The sequence below is a fragment of the Rhinoderma darwinii genome, unplaced genomic scaffold, assembly GCF_050947455.1.
Source record: "Rhinoderma darwinii isolate aRhiDar2 unplaced genomic scaffold, aRhiDar2.hap1 Scaffold_446, whole genome shotgun sequence".
NCBI lineage: Eukaryota > Metazoa > Chordata > Amphibia > Anura > Rhinodermatidae > Rhinoderma > Rhinoderma darwinii.
The window spans coordinates 136,439-158,361 of record NW_027463908.1 but is presented as its reverse complement, the minus strand read 5'-3'; the positions used below and the strand labels follow the sequence as shown (position 1 = coordinate 158,361).

Here is a 21,923-nt window from a genome sequence, read left to right as displayed (position 1 = left end):
AACACATAAGGAAAGGGTGCACCGGTCCTGGAAATACTGCAATACCAGGTCAATGCGTGGAGTGGACAGAGCAAGCTCTATTTCCATCTCCCTGTTCTAAAAATCCATTTAATATATGGTCCCCAGATAGGGGACGTATCAGATATTAAACTGATAAGAACAGATACTACACTTGATCTTAGCCAAAAGGCCGAGAAGCGATAACCCGAACGGGCCGCGCGTTGCCCGAGCCTGCCCGATACTGCTGTTCAGCCCTTGCAGCGATTCAGCCTACTTCTAGGCAATTCCATGGGGCCCTGCAGGCTCACACACTCACAGCTACACGGGAGGTGAATAAAGGCCGGAGAGGAAGCCAGACAGGATTTGCTTCTTTTGCTTGCACCACAATGCAGTGCTGAAAGAGGAGGAATCTACATAAAAACGCCTTCCTGGCAACGCCCAAATGCCCTGCTGCCATGCAGATAAACACTGGCAGCGGCAGCAAGTGCATGCCCACAGCCACCCCTTGTTCCTTCACACCTTGTATCAGCTGTAATCCAGTCCAGTCCAGTGCTGCCTGCTGAGCAGCACTGACCAACACTGCCTGGGCCCAGGCTTTTATCTCTGAGGCCCCATTATGATGTCAGAAAGCTGGCTCTGGAATCCTGAGGGCTCCACTATGACACGTGCAAAAGTTCCGTCTGAACTTTATATAAGACGGTGAGGCTCAGTCAGTCACTCAGTGTTGCCTGAGAGGGCAACACTGCAACAGCCGGCCGCCAGGCTGTCTTTTTTTTGCACAGCTAGTTGCCTCCAGGAGGCCACAAGAGGGAGACAAGGGACTGCAAAATGGAAAATAGGCATCCACCAACTTTACAGACAACTTCTCCTTGCTCCTACAACCTCCATCCTTGCACAGTTTGTTATTCTTCTAGGTAACATAGTAACAAATCCAAATTGCTGCTCTCTTTGTAGGCAAGCAAGGCTTTGTTGCAACTGCAATTCTTACTTCTTCTTGAAATGTAGGGACGACAGTACATTCCATCACATCCATCTAGTGTACACAGGTAGGTCCATTGTGGCGGGCAGGCGAGCGGGCGGGCTGCTTTATTGGCTGTTTGCTGTTCCCCTACTCCACTCCACTATTTGACTGTTGTGCTGCATCAATCAATCAATCAATCAATCAATCAATCAGTGGCTGGCTCAGGTGCAGCTCTTTAACTTACCTAAAAGGGAGGGCGGAGAGAAGACAAGGAAGGTGAATCAGGTGTTCCAATGTGAAATGCCGGAAACACAGAAACACAGACGACACACAACAAGAGGTGGCAATCTATTCATTAATTGCATTTAATCAATGAGCTCATTATCACTCATGCATTGTCCAACAGGTGTTGAAATAATGGGATTAAAAGGGGAGATCCCTTCAGAAAGACAGAAACAACAGCAAAGACAAAAAACACTTTTGGAATCTGCTTTTAGTCAACACATAAGGAAAGGGTGCACCGGTCCTGGAAATACTGCAATACCAGGTCAATGCGTGGAGTGGACAGAGCAAGCTCTATTTCCATCTCCCTGTTCTAAAAATCCATTTAATATATGGTCCCCAGATAGGGGACGTATCAGATATTAAACTGATAAGAACAGATACTACACTTGATCTTAGCCAAAAGGCCGAGAAGCGATAACCCGAACGGGCCGCGCGTTGCCCGAGCCTGCCCGATACTGCTGTTCAGCCCTTGCAGCGATTCAGCCTACTTCTAGGCAATTCCATGGGGCCCTGCAGGCTCACACACTCACAGCTACACGGGAGGTGAATAAAGGCCGGAGAGGAAGCCAGACAGGATTTGCTTCTTTTGCTTGCACCACAATGCAGTGCTGAAAGAGGAGGAATCTACATAAAAACGCCTTCCTGGCAACGCCCAAATGCCCTGCTGCCATGCAGATAAACACTGGCAGCGGCAGCAAGTGCATGCCCACAGCCACCCCTTGTTCCTTCACACCTTGTATCAGCTGTAATCCAGTCCAGTCCAGTGCTGCCTGCTGAGCAGCACTGACCAACACTGCCTGGGCCCAGGCTTTTATCTCTGAGGCCCCATTATGATGTCAGAAAGCTGGCTCTGGAATCCTGAGGGCTCCACTATGACACGTGAAAAGTTCCGTCTGAACTTTATATAAGACGGTGAGGCTCAGTCAGTCACTCAGTGTTGCCTGAGAGGGCAACACTGCAACAGCCGGCCGCCAGGCTGTCTTTTTTTTGCACAGCTAGTTGCCTCCAGGAGGCCACAAGAGGGAGACAAGGGACTGCAAAATGGAAAATAGGCATCCACCAACTTTACAGACAACTTCTCCTTGCTCCTACAACCTCCATCCTTGCACAGTTTGTTATTCTTCTAGGTAACATAGTAACAAATCCAAATTGCTGCTCTCTTTGTAGGCAAGCAAGGCTTTGTTGCAACTGCAATTCTTACTTCTTCTTGAAATGTAGGGACGACAGTACATTCCATCACATCCATCTAGTGTACACAGGTAGGTCCATTGTGGCGGGCAGGCGAGCGGGCGGGCTGCTTTATTGGCTGTTTGCTGTTCCCCTACTCCACTCCACTATTTGACTGTTGTGCTGCATCAATCAATCAATCAATCAATCAATCAATCAATCAATCAATCAATCAATCAATCAATCAATCAAGTGGCTGGCTCAGGTGCAGCTCTTTAACTTACCTAAAAGGGAGGGCGGAGAGAAGACAAGGAAGGTGAATGAGGTGTTCCAATGTGAAATGCCGGAAAACACAGAAACACAGACGACACACAACAAGAGGTGGCAATCTATTCATTAATTGCATTTAATCAATGAGCTCATTATCACTCATGCATTGTCCAACAGGTGTTGAAATAATGGGATTAAAAGGGGAGATCCCTTCAGAAAGACAGAAACAATAGCAAAGACAAAAAACACTTTTGGAATCTGCTTTTAGTCAACACATAAGGAAAGGGTGCACCGGTCCTGGAAATACTGCAATACCAGGTCAATGCGTGGAGTGGACAGAGCAAGCTCTATTTCCATCTCCCTGTTCTAAAAATCCATTTAATATATGGTCCCCAGATAGGGGACGTATCAGATATTAAACTGATAAGAACAGATACTACACTTGATCTTAGCCAAAAGGCCGAGAAGCGATAACCCGAACGGGCCGCGCGTTGCCCGAGCCTGCCCGATACTGCTGTTCAGCCCTTGCAGCGATTCAGCCTACTTCTAGGCAATTCCATGGGGCCCTGCAGGCTCACACACTCACAGCTACACGGGAGGTGAATAAAGGCCGGAGAGGAAGCCAGACAGGATTTGCTTCTTTTGCTTGCACCACAATGCAGTGCTGAAAGAGGAGGAATCTACATAAAAACGCCTTCCTGGCAACGCCCAAATGCCCTGCTGCCATGCAGATAAACACTGGCAGCGGCAGCAAGTGCATGCCCACAGCCACCCCTTGTTCCTTCACACCTTGTATCAGCTGTAATCCAGTCCAGTCCAGTGCTGCCTGCTGAGCAGCACTGACCAACACTGCCTGGGCCCAGGCTTTTATCTCTGAGGCCCCATTATGATGTCAGAAAGCTGGCTCTGGAATCCTGAGGGCTCCACTATGACACGTGCAAAGTTCCGTCTGAACTTTATATAAGACGGTGAGGCTCAGTCAGTCACTCAGTGTTGCCTGAGAGGGCAACACTGCAACAGCCGGCCGCCAGGCTGTCTTTTTTTTGCACAGCTAGTTGCCTCCAGGAGGCCACAAGAGGGAGACAAGGGACTGCAAAATGGAAAATAGGCATCCACCAACTTTACAGACAACTTCTCCTTGCTCCTACAACCTCCATCCTTGCACAGTTTGTTATTCTTCTAGGTAACATAGTAACAAATCCAAATTGCTGCTCTCTTTGTAGGCAAGCAAGGCTTTGTTGCAACTGCAATTCTTACTTCTTCTTGAAATGTAGGGACGACAGTACATTCCATCACATCCATCTAGTGTACACAGGTAGGTCCATTGTGGCGGGCAGGCGAGCGGGCGGGCTGCTTTATTGGCTGTTTGCTGTTCCCCTACTCCACTCCACTATTTGACTGTTGTGCTGCATCAATCAATCAATCAATCAATCAATCAATCAATCAATCAATCAATCAATCAAGTGGCTGGCTCAGGTGCAGCTCTTTAACTTACCTAAAAGGGAGGGCGGAGAGAAGACAAGGAAGGTGAATGAGGTGTTCCAATGTGAAATGCCGGAAACACAGAAACACAGACGACACACAACAAGAGGTGGCAATCTATTCATTAATTGCATTTAATCAATGAGCTCATTATCACTCATGCATTGTCCAACAGGTGTTGAAATAATGGGATTAAAAGGGGAGATCCCTTCAGAAAGACAGAAACAATAGCAAAGACAAAAAACACTTTTGGAATCTGCTTTTAGTCAACACATAAGGAAAGGGTGCACCGGTCCTGGAAATACTGCAATACCAGGTCAATGCGTGGAGTGGACAGAGCAAGCTCTATTTCCATCTCCCTGTTCTAAAAATCCATTTAATATATGGTCCCCAGATAGGGGACGTATCAGATATTAAACTGATAAGAACAGATACTACACTTGATCTTAGCCAAAAGGCCGAGAAGCGATAACCCGAACGGGCCGCGCGTTGCCCGAGCCTGCCCGATACTGCTGTTCAGCCCTTGCAGCGATTCAGCCTACTTCTAGGCAATTCCATGGGGCCCTGCAGGCTCACACACTCACAGCTACACGGGAGGTGAATAAAGGCCGGAGAGGAAGCCAGACAGGATTTGCTTCTTTTGCTTGCACCACAATGCAGTGCTGAAAGAGGAGGAATCTACATAAAAACGCCTTCCTGGCAACGCCCAAATGCCCTGCTGCCATGCAGATAAACACTGGCAGCGGCAGCAAGTGCATGCCCACAGCCACCCCTTGTTCCTTCACACCTTGTATCAGCTGTAATCCAGTCCAGTCCAGTGCTGCCTGCTGAGCAGCACTGACCAACACTGCCTGGGCCCAGGCTTTTATCTCTGAGGCCCCATTATGATGTCAGAAAGCTGGCTCTGGAATCCTGAGGGCTCCACTATGACACGTGCAAAGTTCCGTCTGAACTTTATATAAGACGGTGAGGCTCAGTCAGTCACTCAGTGTTGCCTGAGAGGGCAACACTGCAACAGCCGGCCGCCAGGCTGTCTTTTTTTTGCACAGCTAGTTGCCTCCAGGAGGCCACAAGAGGGAGACAAGGGACTGCAAAATGGAAAATAGGCATCCACCAACTTTACAGACAACTTCTCCTTGCTCCTACAACCTCCATCCTTGCACAGTTTGTTATTCTTCTAGGTAACATAGTAACAAATCCAAATTGCTGCTCTCTTTGTAGGCAAGCAAGGCTTTGTTGCAACTGCAATTCTTACTTCTTCTTGAAATGTAGGGACGACAGTACATTCCATCACATCCATCTAGTGTACACAGGTAGGTCCATTGTGGCGGGCAGGCGAGCGGGCGGGCTGCTTTATTGGCTGTTTGCTGTTCCCCTACTCCACTCCACTATTTGACTGTTGTGCTGCATCAATCAATCAATCAATCAATCAATCAATCAATCAATCAATCAGTGGCTGGCTCAGGTGCAGCTCTTTAACTTACCTAAAAGGGAGGGCGGAGAGAAGACAAGGAAGGTGAATGAGGTGTTCCAATGTGAAATGCCGGAAACACAGAAACACAGACGACACACAACAAGAGGTGGCAATCTATTCATTAATTGCATTTAATCAATGAGCTCATTATCACTCATGCATTGTCCAACAGGTGTTGAAATAATGGGATTAAAAGGGGAGATCCCTTCAGAAAGACAGAAACAATAGCAAAGACAAAAAACACTTTTGGAATCTGCTTTTAGTCAACACATAAGGAAAGGGTGCACCGGTCCTGGAAATACTGCAATACCAGGTCAATGCGTGGAGTGGACAGAGCAAGCTCTATTTCCATCTCCCTGTTCTAAAAATCCATTTAATATATGGTCCCCAGATAGGGGACGTATCAGATATTAAACTGATAAGAACAGATACTACACTTGATCTTAGCCAAAAGGCTGAGAAGCGATAACCCGAACGGGCCGCGCGTTGCCCGAGCCTGCCCGATACTGCTGTTCAGCCCTTGCAGCGATTCAGCCTACTTCTAGGCAATTCCATGGGGCCCTGCAGGCTCACACACTCACAGCTACACGGGAGGTGAATAAAGGCCGGAGAGGAAGCCAGACAGGATTTGCTTCTTTTGCTTGCACCACAATGCAGTGCTGAAAGAGGAGGAATCTACATAAAAACGCCTTCCTGGCAACGCCCAAATGCCCTGCTGCCATGCAGATAAACACTGGCAGCGGCAGCAAGTGCATGCCCACAGCCACCCCTTGTTCCTTCACACCTTGTATCAGCTGTAATCCAGTCCAGTCCAGTGCTGCCTGCTGAGCAGCACTGACCAACACTGCCTGGGCCCAGGCTTTTATCTCTGAGGCCCCATTATGATGTCAGAAAGCTGGCTCTGGAATCCTGAGGGCTCCACTATGACACGTGCAAAGTTCCGTCTGAACTTTATATAAGACGGTGAGGCTCAGTCAGTCACTCAGTGTTGCCTGAGAGGGCAACACTGCAACAGCCGGCCGCCAGGCTGTCTTTTTTTTGCACAGCTAGTTGCCTCCAGGAGGCCACAAGAGGGAGACAAGGGACTGCAAAATGGAAAATAGGCATCCACCAACTTTACAGACAACTTCTCCTTGCTCCTACAACCTCCATCCTTGCACAGTTTGTTATTCTTCTAGGTAACATAGTAACAAATCCAAATTGCTGCTCTCTTTGTAGGCAAGCAAGGCTTTGTTGCAACTGCAATTCTTACTTCTTCTTGAAATGTAGGGACGACAGTACATTCCATCACATCCATCTAGTGTACACAGGTAGGTCCATTGTGGCGGGCAGGCGAGCGGGCGGGCTGCTTTATTGGCTGTTTGCTGTTCCCCTACTCCACTCCACTATTTGACTGTTGTGCTGCATCAATCAATCAATCAATCAATCAATCAATCAATCAATCAATCAATCAGTGGCTGGCTCAGGTGCAGCTCTTTAACTTACCTAAAAGGGAGGGCGGAGAGAAGACAAGGAAGGTGAATGAGGTGTTCCAATGTGAAATGCCGGAAACACAGAAACACAGACGACACACAACAAGAGGTGGCAATCTATTCATTAATTGCATTTAATCAATGAGCTCATTATCACTCATGCATTGTCCAACAGGTGTTGAAATAATGGGATTAAAAGGGGAGATCCCTTCAGAAAGACAGAAACAATAGCAAAGACAAAAAACACTTTTGGAATCTGCTTTTAGTCAACACATAAGGAAAGGGTGCACCGGTCCTGGAAATACTGCAATACCAGGTCAATGCGTGGAGTGGACAGAGCAAGCTCTATTTCCATCTCCCTGTTCTAAAAATCCATTTAATATATGGTCCCCAGATAGGGGACGTATCAGATATTAAACTGATAAGAACAGATTTTTTTTCATTCAGATCACGTCTTAAAAATCATAAAATTCAAAATAAAAAAGACTTAGATCATCACAATGAAAACTGAAAACGTATAATTAACTTTTGTTTTCCTCTTTCCTTTTTTCCTTTTAAGAAATCAAAAAAACATTCCTTTTTTAACAGCAATAGTTCCTAACATATCCACTAAATGTTCCTGCAAATCATTACCATCCCATTCACAGTTTACAATGCACGCTAACCACGTTGGCACACCATACCGTTCAAGAAACCCTGGTAAATTTTCTCTTACACAGAGCCGCACCCTTCTCCGCATTTTTTCAAAATTAATTTTACTACGTAACTGCTCTACTTCTTCCAGTAACCTGTCTCTTTCTGCTCTTTCCTCTTCTGAAATGACACTTTTTTTCTTTCTCTCTGCTTTTTTCCTTTTTTTCTCATCACTTTGCCCACTTCCTTCCAATTTCTGAAGCTTTCCTTCTTCCAAACTAACTTCCGCTTCCTTTCTTTTGACTATCTTCTTATTTTCCTCTTGTACCTCACGTTTGCTTTTCTTTGGGCATGATTTGAATATGTGCCCCTCCTCTCCACACATATTACATACTTTCCCTTTCTGACATTCATTATACTTATGCCCCTCTTGCAGACATTTTGTACACATTACTTTCTCACACGTTTCTCTCTCATGACCATAATCTTTACAATTCAAACAAAACATATCCATTCCCAAAAAAAATAAATTTCCACATGCACTTCCAATCTTAAACCGCGCTGGAGGAAACAATAGGTTTCTAGATTCACCAATTCTCACAAATTTACAAAGAAATTTCCATTTCCCAGTCCAAAATCCAAAGGGGTTAAACACTTTCCCCTTTCCCACCACCTCCTCACAAAACTTAGTGAGAAATGACTTAATGTCCTCTTCCTCCACGTAAGGCGAAAACATCTTTACGACCACCAACTTCTTGTTTGGCACAAAATGTGGTGTTACCTTCACACCCACAAGTCTTGGGTCCCTTTTACCTTCCTTCAAGCGTTCCAAAAAATCTGAATAAATTTCTTCTGTAGCGAAGGTAACGTCAAAGCACCCTCTCCTCGGATAGTCCATCACCGCCAAAATGCACGATCTCTCCAGCTGAAAGAAATCCAACAAAAGGACCTTCGTGATGTACTCCAAATCCTTCCTTTGCCTCTCAGATTCCTCCACGAAAAACCGGACCGCATTCCTGGTTCGCATATGTTCGGGAATTTCCTCCATCCTGCTCCAAAAGAATTCCAGCAATCTCCAAAGAAATACCTTCAGTACCGGAGTACCAGGCAGGTGATCGCTCCCCGTTGCCCTGGACTAATCCTCCTCCCCAATAGCAGCAGAGGGGTGAAGTCTCTCCTAAGAGAAACGATCCCCCCAGGCCAAGGAAAAGGGTACCAGGGCACCTCCTGACCAAGAAACAAGGCAATACCCTAAAGTACTACACTTGATCTTAGCCAAAAGGCCGAGAAGCGATAACCCGAACGGGCCGCGCGTTGCCCGAGCCTGCCCGATACTGCTGTTCAGCCCTTGCAGCGATTCAGCCTACTTCTAGGCAATTCCATGGGGCCCTGCAGGCTCACACACTCACAGCTACACGGGAGGTGAATAAAGGCCGGAGAGGAAGCCAGACAGGATTTGCTTCTTTTGCTTGCACCACAATGCAGTGCTGAAAGAGGAGGAATCTACATAAAAACGCCTTCCTGGCAACGCCCAAATGCCCTGCTGCCATGCAGATAAACACTGGCAGCGGCAGCAAGTGCATGCCCACAGCCACCCCTTGTTCCTTCACACCTTGTATCAGCTGTAATCCAGTCCAGTCCAGTGCTGCCTGCTGAGCAGCACTGACCAACACTGCCTGGGCCCAGGCTTTTATCTCTGAGGCCCCATTATGATGTCAGAAAGCTGGCTCTGGAATCCTGAGGGCTCCACTATGACACGTGCAAAGTTCCGTCTGAACTTTATATAAGACGGTGAGGCTCAGTCAGTCACTCAGTGTTGCCTGAGAGGGCAACACTGCAACAGCCGGCCGCCAGGCTGTCTTTTTTTTGCACAGCTAGTTGCCTCCAGGAGGCCACAAGAGGGAGACAAGGGACTGCAAAATGGAAAATAGGCATCCACCAACTTTACAGACAACTTCTCCTTGCTCCTACAACCTCCATCCTTGCACAGTTTGTTATTCTTCTAGGTAACATAGTAACAAATCCAAATTGCTGCTCTCTTTGTAGGCAAGCAAGGCTTTGTTGCAACTGCAATTCTTACTTCTTCTTGAAATGTAGGGACGACAGTACATTCCATCACATCCATCTAGTGTACACAGGTAGGTCCATTGTGGCGGGCAGGCGAGCGGGCGGGCTGCTTTATTGGCTGTTTGCTGTTCCCCTACTCCACTCCACTATTTGACTGTTGTGCTGCATCAATCAATCAATCAATCAATCAATCAATCAATCAATCAATCAATCAATCAATCAGTGGCTGGCTCAGGTGCAGCTCTTTAACTTACCTAAAAGGGAGGGCGGAGAGAAGACAAGGAAGGTGAATGAGGTTTTCCAATGTGAAATGCCGGAAACACAGAAACACAGACGACACACAACAAGAGGTGGCAATCTATTCATTAATTGCATTTAATCAATGAGCTCATTATCACTCATGCATTGTCCAACAGGTGTTGAAATAATGGGATTAAAAGGGGAGATCCCTTCAGAAAGACAGAAACAATAGCAAAGACAAAAAACACTTTTGGAATCTGCTTTTAGTCAACACATAAGGAAAGGGTGCACCGGTCCTGGAAATACTGCAATACCAGGTCAATGCGTGGAGTGGACAGAGCAAGCTCTATTTCCATCTCCCTGTTCTAAAAATCCATTTAATATATGGTCTCCAGATAGGGGACGTATCAGATATTAAACTGATAAGAACAGATACTACACTTGATCTTAGCCAAAAGGCCGAGAAGCGATAACCCGAACGGGCCGCGCGTTGCCCGAGCCTGCCCGATACTGCTGTTCAGCCCTTGCAGCGATTCAGCCTACTTCTAGGCAATTCCATGGGGCCCTGCAGGCTCACACACTCACAGCTACACGGGAGGTGAATAAAGGCCGGAGAGGAAGCCAGACAGGATTTGCTTCTTTTGCTTGCACCACAATGCAGTGCTGAAAGAGGAGGAATCTACATAAAAACGCCTTCCTGGCAACGCCCAAATGCCCTGCTGCCATGCAGATAAACACTGGCAGCGGCAGCAAGTGCATGCCCACAGCCACCCCTTGTTCCTTCACACCTTGTATCAGCTGTAATCCAGTCCAGTCCAGTGCTGCCTGCTGAGCAGCACTGACCAACACTGCCTGGGCCCAGGCTTTTATCTCTGAGGCCCCATTATGATGTCAGAAAGCTGGCTCTGGAATCCTGAGGGCTCCACTATGACACGTGCAAAGTTCCGTTTGAACTTTATATAAGACGGTGAGGCTCAGTCAGTCACTCAGTGTTGCCTGAGAGGGCAACACTGCAACAGCCGGCCGCCAGGCTGTCTTTTTTTTGCACAGCTAGTTGCCTCCAGGAGGCCACAAGAGGGAGACAAGGGACTGCAAAATGGAAAATAGGCATCCACCAACTTTACAGACAACTTCTCCTTGCTCCTACAACCTCCATCCTTGCACAGTTTGTTATTCTTCTAGGTAACATAGTAACAAATCCAAATTGCTGCTCTCTTTGTAGGCAAGCAAGGCTTTGTTGCAACTGCAATTCTTACTTCTTCTTGAAATGTAGGGACGACAGTACATTCCATCACATCCATCTAGTGTACACAGGTAGGTCCATTGTGGCGGGCAGGCGAGCGGGCGGGCTGCTTTATTGGCTGTTTGCTGTTCCCCTACTCCACTCCACTATTTGACTGTTGTGCTGCATCAATCAATCAATCAATCAATCAATCAATCAATCAATCAATCAATCAATCAATCAATCAGTGGCTGGCTCAGGTGCAGCTCTTTAACTTACCTAAAAGGGAGGGCGGAGAGAAGACAAGGAAGGTGAATGAGGTGTTCCAATGTGAAATGCCGGAAACACAGAAACACAGACGACACACAACAAGAGGTGGCAATCTATTCATTAATTGCATTTAATCAATGAGCTCATTATCACTCATGCATTGTCCAACAGGTGTTGAAATAATGGGATTAAAAGGGGAGATCCCTTCAGAAAGACAGAAACAATAGCAAAGACAAAAAACACTTTTGGAATCTGCTTTTAGTCAACACATAAGGAAAGGGTGCACCGGTCCTGGAAATACTGCAATACCAGGTCAATGCGTGGAGTGGACAGAGCAAGCTCTATTTCCATCTCCCTGTTCTAAAAATCCATTTAATATATGGTCCCCAGATAGGGGACGTATCAGATATTAAACTGATAAGAACAGATACTACACTTGATCTTAGCCAAAAGGCCGAGAAGCGATAACCCGAACGGGCCGCGCGTTGCCCGAGCCTGCCCGATACTGCTGTTCAGCCCTTGCAGCGATTCAGCCTACTTCTAGGCAATTCCATGGGGCCCTGCAGGCTCACACACTCACAGCTACACGGGAGGTGAATAAAGGCCGGAGAGGAAGCCAGACAGGATTTGCTTCTTTTGCTTGCACCACAATGCAGTGCTGAAAGAGGAGGAATCTACATAAAAACGCCTTCCTGGCAACGCCCAAATGCCCTGCTGCCATGCAGATAAACACTGGCAGCGGCAGCAAGTGCATGCCCACAGCCACCCCTTGTTCCTTCACACCTTGTATCAGCTGTAATCCAGTCCAGTCCAGTGCTGCCTGCTGAGCAGCACTGACCAACACTGCCTGGGCCCAGGCTTTTATCTCTGAGGCCCCATTATGATGTCAGAAAGCTGGCTCTGGAATCCTGAGGGCTCCACTATGACACGTGCAAAGTTCCGTCTGAACTTTATATAAGACGGTGAGGCTCAGTCAGTCACTCAGTGTTGCCTGAGAGGGCAACACTGCAACAGCCGGCCGCCAGGCTGTCTTTTTTTTGCACAGCTAGTTGCCTCCAGGAGGCCACAAGAGGGAGACAAGGGACTGCAAAATGGAAAATAGGCATCCACCAACTTTACAGACAACTTCTCCTTGCTCCTACAACCTCCATCCTTGCACAGTTTGTTATTCTTCTAGGTAACATAGTAACAAATCCAAATTGCTGCTCTCTTTGTAGGCAAGCAAGGCTTTGTTGCAACTGCAATTCTTACTTCTTCTTGAAATGTAGGGACGACAGTACATTCCATCACATCCATCTAGTGTACACAGGTAGGTCCATTGTGGCGGGCAGGCGAGCGGGCGGGCTGCTTTATTGGCTGTTTGCTGTTCCCCTACTCCACTCCACTATTTGACTGTTGTGCTGCATCAATCAATCAATCAATCAATCAATCAATCAATCAATCAATCAATCAATCAATCAGTGGCTGGCTCAGGTGCAGCTCTTTAACTTACCTAAAAGGGAGGGCGGAGAGAAGACAAGGAAGGTGAATGAGGTGTTCCAATGTGAAATGCCGGAAACACAGAAACACAGACGACACACAACAAGAGGTGGCAATCTATTCATTAATTGCATTTAATCAATGAGCTCATTATCACTCATGCATTGTCCAACAGGTGTTGAAATAATGGGATTAAAAGGGGAGATCCCTTCAGAAAGACAGAAACAATAGCAAAGACAAAAAACACTTTTGGAATCTGCTTTTAGTCAACACATAAGGAAAGGGTGCACCGGTCCTGGAAATACTGCAATACCAGGTCAATGCGTGGAGTGGACAGAGCAAGCTCTATTTCCATCTCCCTGTTCTAAAAATCCATTTAATATATGGTCCCCAGATAGGGGACGTATCAGATATTAAACTGATAAGAACAGATACTACACTTGATCTTAGCCAAAAGGCCGAGAAGCGATAACCCGAACGGGCCGCGCGTTGCCCGAGCCTGCCCGATACTGCTGTTCAGCCCTTGCAGCGATTCAGACTACTTTTAGGCAATTCCATGGGGCCCTGCAGGCTCACACACTCACAGCTACACGGGAGGTGAATAAAGGCCGGAGAGGAAGCCAGACAGGATTTGCTTCTTTTGCTTGCACCACAATGCAGTGCTGAAAGAGGAGGAATCTACATAAAAACGCCTTCCTGGCAACGCCCAAATGCCCTGCTGCCATGCAGATACTGGCAGCGGCAGCAAGTGCATGCCCACAGCCACCCCTTGTTCCTTCACACCTTGTATCAGCTGTAATCCAGTCCAGTCCAGTGCTGCCTGCTGAGCAGCACTGACCAACACTGCCTGGGCCCAGGCTTTTATCTCTGAGGCCCCATTATGATGTCAGAAAGCTGGCTCTGGAATCCTGAGGGCTCCACTATGACACGTGCAAAGTTCCGTCTGAACTTTATATAAGACGGTGAGGCTCAGTCAGTCACTCAGTGTTGCCTGAGAGGGCAACACTGCAACAGCCGGCCGCCAGGCTGTCTTTTTTTTGCACAGCTAGTTGCCTCCAGGAGGCCACAAGAGGGAGACAAGGGACTGCAAAATGGAAAATAGGCATCCACCAACTTTACAGACAACTTCTCCTTGCTCCTACAACCTCCATCCTTGCACAGTTTGTTATTCTTCTAGGTAACATAGTAACAAATCCAAATTGCTGCTCTCTTTGTAGGCAAGCAAGGCTTTGTTGCAACTGCAATTCTTACTTCTTCTTGAAATGTAGGGACAACAGTACATTCCATCACATCCATCTAGTGTACACAGGTAGGTCCATTGTGGCGGGCAGGCGAGCGGGCGGGCTGCTTTATTGGCTGTTTGCTGTTCCCCTACTCCACTCCACTATTTGACTGTTGTGCTGCATCAATCAATCAATCAATCAATCAATCAATCAATCAATCAATCAATCAATCAGTGGCTGGCTCAGGTGCAGCTCTTTAACTTACCTAAAAGGGAGGGCGGAGAGAAGACAAGGAAGGTGAATGAGGTGTTCCAATGTGAAATGCCGGAAACACAGAAACACAGACGACACACAACAAGAGGTGGCAATCTATTCATTAATTGCATTTAATCAATGAGCTCATTATCACTCATGCATTGTCCAACAGGTGTTGAAATAATGGGATTAAAAGGGGAGATCCCTTCAGAAAGACAGAAACAATAGCAAAGACAAAAAACACTTTTGGAATCTGCTTTTAGTCAACACATAAGGAAAGGGTGCACCGGTCCTGGAAATACTGCAATACCAGGTCAATGCGTGGAGTGGACAGAGCAAGCTCTATTTCCATCTCCCTGTTCTAAAAATCCATTTAATATATGGTCCCCAGATAGGGGACGTATCAGATATTAAACTGATAAGAACAGATACTACACTTGATCTTAGCCAAAAGGCCGAGAAGCGATAACCCGAACGGGCCGCGCGTTGCCCGAGCCTGCCCGATACTGCTGTTCAGCCCTTGCAGCGATTCAGACTACTTTTAGGCAATTCCATGGGGCCCTGCAGGCTCACACACTCACAGCTACACGGGAGGTGAATAAAGGCCGGAGAGGAAGCCAGACAGGATTTGCTTCTTTTGCTTGCACCACAATGCAGTGCTGAAAGAGGAGGAATCTACATAAAAACGCCTTCCTGGCAACGCCCAAATGCCCTGCTGCCATGCAGATAAACACTGGCAGCGGCAGCAAGTGCATGCCCACAGCCACCCCTTGTTCCTTCACACCTTGTATCAGCTGTAATCCAGTCCAGTCCAGTGCTGCCTGCTGAGCAGCACTGACCAACACTGCCTGGGCCCAGGCTTTTATCTCTGAGGCCCCATTATGATGTCAGAAAGCTGGCTCTGGAATCCTGAGGGCTCCACTATGACACGTGCAAAGTTCCGTCTGAACTTTATATAAGACGGTGAGGCTCAGTCAGTCACTCAGTGTTGCCTGAGAGGGCAACACTGCAACAGCCGGCCGCCAGGCTGTCTTTTTTTTGCACAGCTAGTTGCCTCCAGGAGGCCACAAGAGGGAGACAAGGGACTGCAAAATGGAAAATAGGCATCCACCAACTTTACAGACAACTTCTCCTTGCTCCTACAACCTCCATCCTTGCACAGTTTGTTATTCTTCTAGGTAACATAGTAACAAATCCAAATTGCTGCTCTCTTTGTAGGCAAGCAAGGCTTTGTTGCAACTGCAATTCTTACTTCTTCTTGAAATGTAGGGACGACAGTACATTCCATCACATCCATCTAGTGTACACAGGTAGGTCCATTGTGGCGGGCAGGCGAGCGGGCGGGCTGCTTTATTGGCTGTTTGCTGTTCCCCTACTCCACTCCACTATTTGACTGTTGTGCTGCAATCAATCAATCAATCAATCAATCAATCAATCAATCAATCAATCAATCAATCAGTGGCTGGCTCAGGTGCAGCTCTTTAACTTACCTAAAAGGGAGGGCGGAGAGAAGACAAGGAAGGTGAATGAGGTGTTCCAATGTGAAATGCCGGAAACACAGAAACACAGACGACACACAACAAGAGGTGGCAATCTATTCATTAATTGCATTTAATCAATGAGCTCATTATCACTCATGCATTGTCCAACAGGTGTTGAAATAATGGGATTAAAAGGGGAGATCCCTTCAGAAAGACAGAAACAATAGCAAAGACAAAAAACACTTTTGGAATCTGCTTTTAGTCAACACATAAGGAAAGGGTGCACCGGTCCTGGAAATACTGCAATACCAGGTCAATGCGTGGAGTGGACAGAGCAAGCTCTATTTCCATCTCCCTGTTCTAAAAATCCATTTAATATATGGTCCCCAGATAGGGGACGTATCAGATATTAAACTGATAAGAACAGATACTACACTTGATCTTAGCCAAAAGGCCGAGAAGCGATAACCCGAACGGGCCGCGCGTTGCCCGAGCCTGCCCGATACTGCTGTTCAGCCCTTGCAGCGATTCAGCCTACTTCTAGGCAATTCCATGGGGCCCTGCAGGCTCACACACTCACAGCTACACGGGAGGTGAATAAAGGCCGGAGAGGAAGCCAGACAGGATTTGCTTCTTTTGCTTGCACCACAATGCAGTGCTGAAAGAGGAGGAATCTACATAAAAACGCCTTCCTGGCAACGCCCAAATGCCCTGCTGCCATGCAGATAAACACTGGCAGCGGCAGCAAGTGCATGCCCACAGCCACCCCTTGTTCCTTCACACCTTGTATCAGCTGTAATCCAGTCCAGTCCAGTGCTGCCTGCTGAGCAGCACTGACCAACACTGCCTGGGCCCAGGCTTTTATCTCTGAGGCCCCATTATGATGTCAGAAAGCTGGCTCTGGAATCCTGAGGGCTCCACTATGACACGTGCAAAGTTCCGTCTGAACTTTATATAAGACGGTGAGGCTCAGTCAGTCACTCAGTGTTGCCTGAGAGGGCAACACTGCAACAGCCGGCCGCCAGGCTGTCTTTTTTTTGCACAGCTAGTTGCCTCCAGGAGGCCACAAGAGGGAGACAAGGGACTGCAAAATGGAAAATAGGCATCCACCAACTTTACAGACAACTTCTCCTTGCTCCTACAACCTCCATCCTTGCACAGTTTGTTATTCTTCTAGGTAACATAGTAACAAATCCAAATTGCTGCTCTCTTTGTAGGCAAGCAAGGCTTTGTTGCAACTGCAATTCTTACTTCTTCTTGAAATGTAGGGACGACAGTACATTCCATCACATCCATCTAGTGTACACAGGTAGGTCCATTGTGGCGGGCAGGCGAGCGGGCGGGCTGCTTTATTGGCTGTTTGCTGTTCCCCTACTCCACTCCACTATTTGACTGTTGTGCTGCATCAATCAATCAATCAATCAATCAATCAATCAATCAATCAATCAATCAATCAATCAGTGGCTGGCTCAGGTGCAGCTCTTTAACTTACCTAAAAGGGAGGGCGGAGAGAAGACAAGGAAGGTGAATGAGGTGTTCCAATGTGAAATGCCGGAAACACAGAAACACAGACGACACACAACAAGAGGTGGCAATCTATTCATTAATTGCATTTAATCAATGAGCTCATTATCACTCATGCATTGTCCAACAGGTGTTGAAATAATGGGATTAAAAGGGGAGATCCCTTCAGAAAGACAGAAACAATAGCAAAGACAAAAAACACTTTTGGAATCTGCTTTTAGTCAACACATAAGGAAAGGGTGCACCGGTCCTGGAAATACTGCAATACCAGGTCAATGCGTGGAGTGGACAGAGCAAGCTCTATTTCCATCTCCCTGTTCTAAAAATCCATTTAATATATGGTCCCCAGATAGGGGACGTATCAGATATTAAACTGATAAGAACAGATACTACACTTGATCTTAGCCAAAAGGCCGAGAAGCGATAACCCGAACGGGCCGCGCGTTGCCCGAGCCTGCCCGATACTGCTGTTCAGCCCTTGCAGCGATTCAGCCTACTTCTAGGCAATTCCATGGGGCCCTGCAGGCTCACACACTCACAGCTACACGGGAGGTGAATAAAGGCCGGAGAGGAAGCCAGACAGGATTTGCTTCTTTTGCTTGCACCACAATGCAGTGCTGAAAGAGGAGGAATCTACATAAAAACGCCTTCCTGGCAACGCCCAAATGCCCTGCTGCCATGCAGATAAACACTGGCAGCGGCAGCAAGTGCATGCCCACAGCCACCCCTTGTTCCTTCACACCTTGTATCAGCTGTAATCCAGTCCAGTCCAGTGCTGCCTGCTGAGCAGCACTGACCAACACTGCCTGGGCCCAGGCTTTTATCTCTGAGGCCCCATTATGATGTCAGAAAGCTGGCTCTGGAATCCTGAGGGCTCCACTATGACACGTGCAAAGTTCCGTCTGAACTTTATATAAGACGGTGAGGCTCAGTCAGTCACTCAGTGTTGCCTGAGAGGGCAACACTGCAACAGCCGGCCGCCAGGCTGTCTTTTTTTTGCACAGCTAGTTGCCTCCAGGAGGCCACAAGAGGGAGACAAGGGACTGCAAAATGGAAAATAGGCATCCACCAACTTTACAGACAACTTCTCCTTGCTCCTACAACCTCCATCCTTGCACAGTTTGTTATTCTTCTAGGTAACATAGTAACAAATCCAAATTGCTGCTCTCTTTGTAGGCAAGCAAGGCTTTGTTGCAACTGCAATTCTTACTTCTTCTTGAAATGTAGGGACGACAGTACATTCCATCACATCCATCTAGTGTACACAGGTAGGTCCATTGTGGCGGGCAGGCGAGCGGGCGGGCTGCTTTATTGGCTGTTTGCTGTTCCCCTACTCCACTCCACTATTTGACTGTTGTGCTGCATCAATCAATCAATCAATCAATCAATCAATCAATCAATCAATCAATCAATCAATCAGTGGCTGGCTCAGGTGCAGCTCTTTAACTTACCTAAAAGGGAGGGCGGAGAGAAGACAAGGAAGGTGAATGAGGTGTTCCAATGTGAAATGCCGGAAACACAGAAACACAGACGACACACAACAAGAGGTGGCAATCTATTCATTAATTGCATTTAATCAATGAGCTCATTATCACTCATGCATTGTCCAACAGGTGTTGAAATAATGGGATTAAAAGGGGAGATCCCTTCAGAAAGACAGAAACAATAGCAAAGACAAAAAACACTTTTGGAATCTGCTTTTAGTCAACACATAAGGAAAGGGTGCACCGGTCCTGGAAATACTGCAATACCAGGTCAATGCGTGGAGTGGACAGAGCAAGCTCTATTTCCATCTCCCTGTTCTAAAAATCCATTTAATATATGGTCCCCAGATAGGGGACGTATCAGATATTAAACTGATAAGAACAGATACTACACTTGATCTTAGCCAAAAGGCCGAGAAGCGATAACCCGAACGGGCCGCGCGTTGCCCGAGCCTGCCCGATACTGCTGTTCAGCCCTTGCAGCGATTCAGCCTACTTCTAGGCAATTCCATGGGGCCCTGCAGGCTCACACACTCACAGCTACACGGGAGGTGAATAAAGGCCGGAGAGGAAGCCAGACAGGATTTGCTTCTTTTGCTTGCACCACAATGCAGTGCTGAAAGAGGAGGAATCTACATAAAAACGCCTTCCTGGCAACGCCCAAATGCCCTGCTGCCATGCAGATAAACACTGGCAGCGGCAGCAAGTGCATGCCCACAGCCACCCCTTGTTCCTTCACACCTTGTATCAGCTGTAATCCAGTCCAGTCCAGTGCTGCCTGCTGAGCAGCACTGACCAACACTGCCTGGGCCCAGGCTTTTATCTCTGAGGCCCCATTATGATGTCAGAAAGCTGGCTCTGGAATCCTGAGGGCTCCACTATGACACGTGCAAAGTTCCGTCTGAACTTTATATAAGACGGTGAGGCTCAGTCAGTCACTCAGTGTTGCCTGAGAGGGCAACACTGCAACAGCCGGCCGCCAGGCTGTCTTTTTTTTGCACAGCTAGTTGCCTCCAGGAGGCCACAAGAGGGAGACAAGGGACTGCAAAATGGAAAATAGGCATCCACCAACTTTACAGACAACTTCTCCTTGCTCCTACAACCTCCATCCTTGCACAGTTTGTTATTCTTCTAGGTAACATAGTAACAAATCCAAATTGCTGCTCTCTTTGTAGGCAAGCAAGGCTTTGTTGCAACTGCAATTCTTACTTCTTCTTGAAATGTAGGGACGACAGTACATTCCATCACATCCATCTAGTGTACACAGGTAGGTCCATTGTGGCGGGCAGGCGAGCGGGCGGGCTGCTTTATTGGCTGTTTGCTGTTCCCCTACTCCACTCCACTATTTGACTGTTGTGCTGCATCAATCAATCAATCAATCAATCAATCAATCAATCAATCAATCAATCAATCAGTGGCTGGCTCAGGTGCAGCTCTTTAACTTACCTAAAAGGGAGGGCGGAGAGAAGACAAGGAAGGTGAATGAGGTGTTCCAATGTGAAATGCCGGAAACACAGAAACACAGACGACACACAACAAGAGGTGGCAATCTATTCATTAATTGCATTTAATCAATGAGCTCATTATCACTCATGCATTGTCCAACAGGTGTTGAAATAATGGGATTAAAAGGGGAGATCCCTTCAGAAAGACAGAAACAATAGCAAAGACAAAAAACACTTTTGGAATCTGCTTTTAGTCAACACATAAGGAAAGGGTGCACCGGTCCTGGAAATACTGCAATACCAGGTCAATGCGTGGAGTGGACAGAGCAAGCTCTATTTCCATCTCCCTGTTCTAAAAATCCATTTAATATATGGTCCCCAGATAGGGGACGTATCAGATATTAAACTGATAAGAACAGATACTACACTTGATCTTAGCCAAAAGGCCGAGAAGCGATAACCCGAACGGGCCGCGCGTTGCCCGAGCCTGCCCGATACTGCTGTTCAGCCCTTGCAGCGATTCAGCCTACTTCTAGGCAATTCCATGGGGCCCTGCAGGCTCACACACTCACAGCTACACGGGAGGTGAATAAAGGCCGGAGAGGAAGCCAGACAGGATTTGCTTCTTTTGCTTGCACCACAATGCAGTGCTGAAAGAGGAGGAATCTACATAAAAACGCCTTCCTGGCAACGCCCAAATGCCCTGCTGCCATGCAGATAAACACTGGCAGCGGCAGCAAGTGCATGCCCACAGCCACCCCTTGTTCCTTCACACCTTGTATCAGCTGTAATCCAGTCCAGTCCAGTGCTGCCTGCTGAGCAGCACTGACCAACACTGCCTGGGCCCAGGCTTTTATCTCTGAGGCCCCATTATGATGTCAGAAAGCTGGCTCTGGAATCCTGAGGGCTCCACTATGACACGTGCAAAGTTCCGTCTGAACTTTATATAAGACGGTGAGGCTCAGTCAGTCACTCAGTGTTGCCTGAGAGGGCAACACTGCAACAGCCGGCCGCCAGGCTGTCTTTTTTTTGCACAGCTAGTTGCCTCCAGGAGGCCACAAGAGGGAGACAAGGGACTGCAAAATGGAAAATAGGCATCCACCAACTTTACAGACAACTTCTCCTTGCTCCTACAACCTCCATCCTTGCACAGTTTGTTATTCTTCTAGGTAACATAGTAACAAATCCAAATTGCTGCTCTCTTTGTAGGCAAGCAAGGCTTTGTTGCAACTGCAATTCTTACTTCTTCTTGAAATGTAGGGACGACAGTACATTCCATCACATCCATCTAGTGTACACAGGTAGGTCCATTGTGGCGGGCAGGCGAGCGGGCGGGCTGCTTTATTGGCTGTTTGCTGTTCCCCTACTCCACTCCACTATTTGACTGTTGTGCTGCATCAATCAATCAATCAATCAATCAATCAATCAATCAATCAATCAATCAATCAATCAATCAGTGGCTGGCTCAGGTGCAGCTCTTTAACTTACC

At 47.3% G+C, this 21,923-nt stretch overlaps 14 non-coding genes and 1 pseudogene across 14 annotated transcripts; all 15 read right to left on the bottom strand.

Moving 5' to 3' along the window:
- Nucleotides 1-11: 11 nt before the first annotated feature.
- LOC142715956 (U2 spliceosomal RNA) lies at nucleotides 12-202 on the bottom strand. Its single transcript, XR_012871269.1, has one exon. It is a non-coding gene; the product is annotated as a U2 spliceosomal RNA (small nuclear RNA).
- Nucleotides 203-1,471: 1,269 nt separating this feature from the next.
- LOC142715955 (U2 spliceosomal RNA) lies at nucleotides 1,472-1,662 on the bottom strand. The gene has a single exon (XR_012871268.1). It is a non-coding gene; the product is annotated as a U2 spliceosomal RNA (small nuclear RNA).
- Nucleotides 1,663-2,964: 1,302 nt separating this feature from the next.
- On the bottom strand, nucleotides 2,965-3,155 carry LOC142715954 (U2 spliceosomal RNA). The gene has a single exon (XR_012871267.1). It is a non-coding gene; the product is annotated as a U2 spliceosomal RNA (small nuclear RNA).
- A 1,289-nt stretch (nucleotides 3,156-4,444) lies between these two features.
- LOC142715952 (U2 spliceosomal RNA) lies at nucleotides 4,445-4,635 on the bottom strand. Its single transcript, XR_012871265.1, has one exon. It is a non-coding gene; the product is annotated as a U2 spliceosomal RNA (small nuclear RNA).
- A 1,280-nt stretch (nucleotides 4,636-5,915) lies between these two features.
- LOC142716022 (U2 spliceosomal RNA) lies at nucleotides 5,916-6,106 on the bottom strand. Its single transcript, XR_012871328.1, has one exon. It is a non-coding gene; the product is annotated as a U2 spliceosomal RNA (small nuclear RNA).
- Nucleotides 6,107-7,390: 1,284 nt separating this feature from the next.
- LOC142716031 (U2 spliceosomal RNA) lies at nucleotides 7,391-7,577 on the bottom strand. Its single transcript, XR_012871336.1, has one exon. It is a non-coding gene; the product is annotated as a U2 spliceosomal RNA (small nuclear RNA).
- Nucleotides 7,578-8,928: 1,351 nt separating this feature from the next.
- On the bottom strand, nucleotides 8,929-9,039 carry LOC142716032 (U2 spliceosomal RNA; annotated as a pseudogene).
- Nucleotides 9,040-10,331: 1,292 nt separating this feature from the next.
- LOC142716029 (U2 spliceosomal RNA) lies at nucleotides 10,332-10,522 on the bottom strand. The gene has a single exon (XR_012871334.1). It is a non-coding gene; the product is annotated as a U2 spliceosomal RNA (small nuclear RNA).
- Nucleotides 10,523-11,818: 1,296 nt separating this feature from the next.
- LOC142715951 (U2 spliceosomal RNA) lies at nucleotides 11,819-12,009 on the bottom strand. Its single transcript, XR_012871264.1, has one exon. It is a non-coding gene; the product is annotated as a U2 spliceosomal RNA (small nuclear RNA).
- Nucleotides 12,010-13,301: 1,292 nt separating this feature from the next.
- On the bottom strand, nucleotides 13,302-13,492 carry LOC142715950 (U2 spliceosomal RNA). Its single transcript, XR_012871263.1, has one exon. It is a non-coding gene; the product is annotated as a U2 spliceosomal RNA (small nuclear RNA).
- A 1,284-nt stretch (nucleotides 13,493-14,776) lies between these two features.
- Nucleotides 14,777-14,967, bottom strand: LOC142715949 (U2 spliceosomal RNA). The gene has a single exon (XR_012871262.1). It is a non-coding gene; the product is annotated as a U2 spliceosomal RNA (small nuclear RNA).
- Nucleotides 14,968-16,256: 1,289 nt separating this feature from the next.
- On the bottom strand, nucleotides 16,257-16,447 carry LOC142715947 (U2 spliceosomal RNA). Its single transcript, XR_012871261.1, has one exon. It is a non-coding gene; the product is annotated as a U2 spliceosomal RNA (small nuclear RNA).
- Nucleotides 16,448-17,739: 1,292 nt separating this feature from the next.
- Nucleotides 17,740-17,930, bottom strand: LOC142715946 (U2 spliceosomal RNA). Its single transcript, XR_012871260.1, has one exon. It is a non-coding gene; the product is annotated as a U2 spliceosomal RNA (small nuclear RNA).
- A 1,292-nt stretch (nucleotides 17,931-19,222) lies between these two features.
- LOC142715945 (U2 spliceosomal RNA) lies at nucleotides 19,223-19,413 on the bottom strand. The gene has a single exon (XR_012871259.1). It is a non-coding gene; the product is annotated as a U2 spliceosomal RNA (small nuclear RNA).
- A 1,288-nt stretch (nucleotides 19,414-20,701) lies between these two features.
- On the bottom strand, nucleotides 20,702-20,892 carry LOC142715944 (U2 spliceosomal RNA). The gene has a single exon (XR_012871258.1). It is a non-coding gene; the product is annotated as a U2 spliceosomal RNA (small nuclear RNA).
- Nucleotides 20,893-21,923: the final 1,031 nt, after the last annotated feature.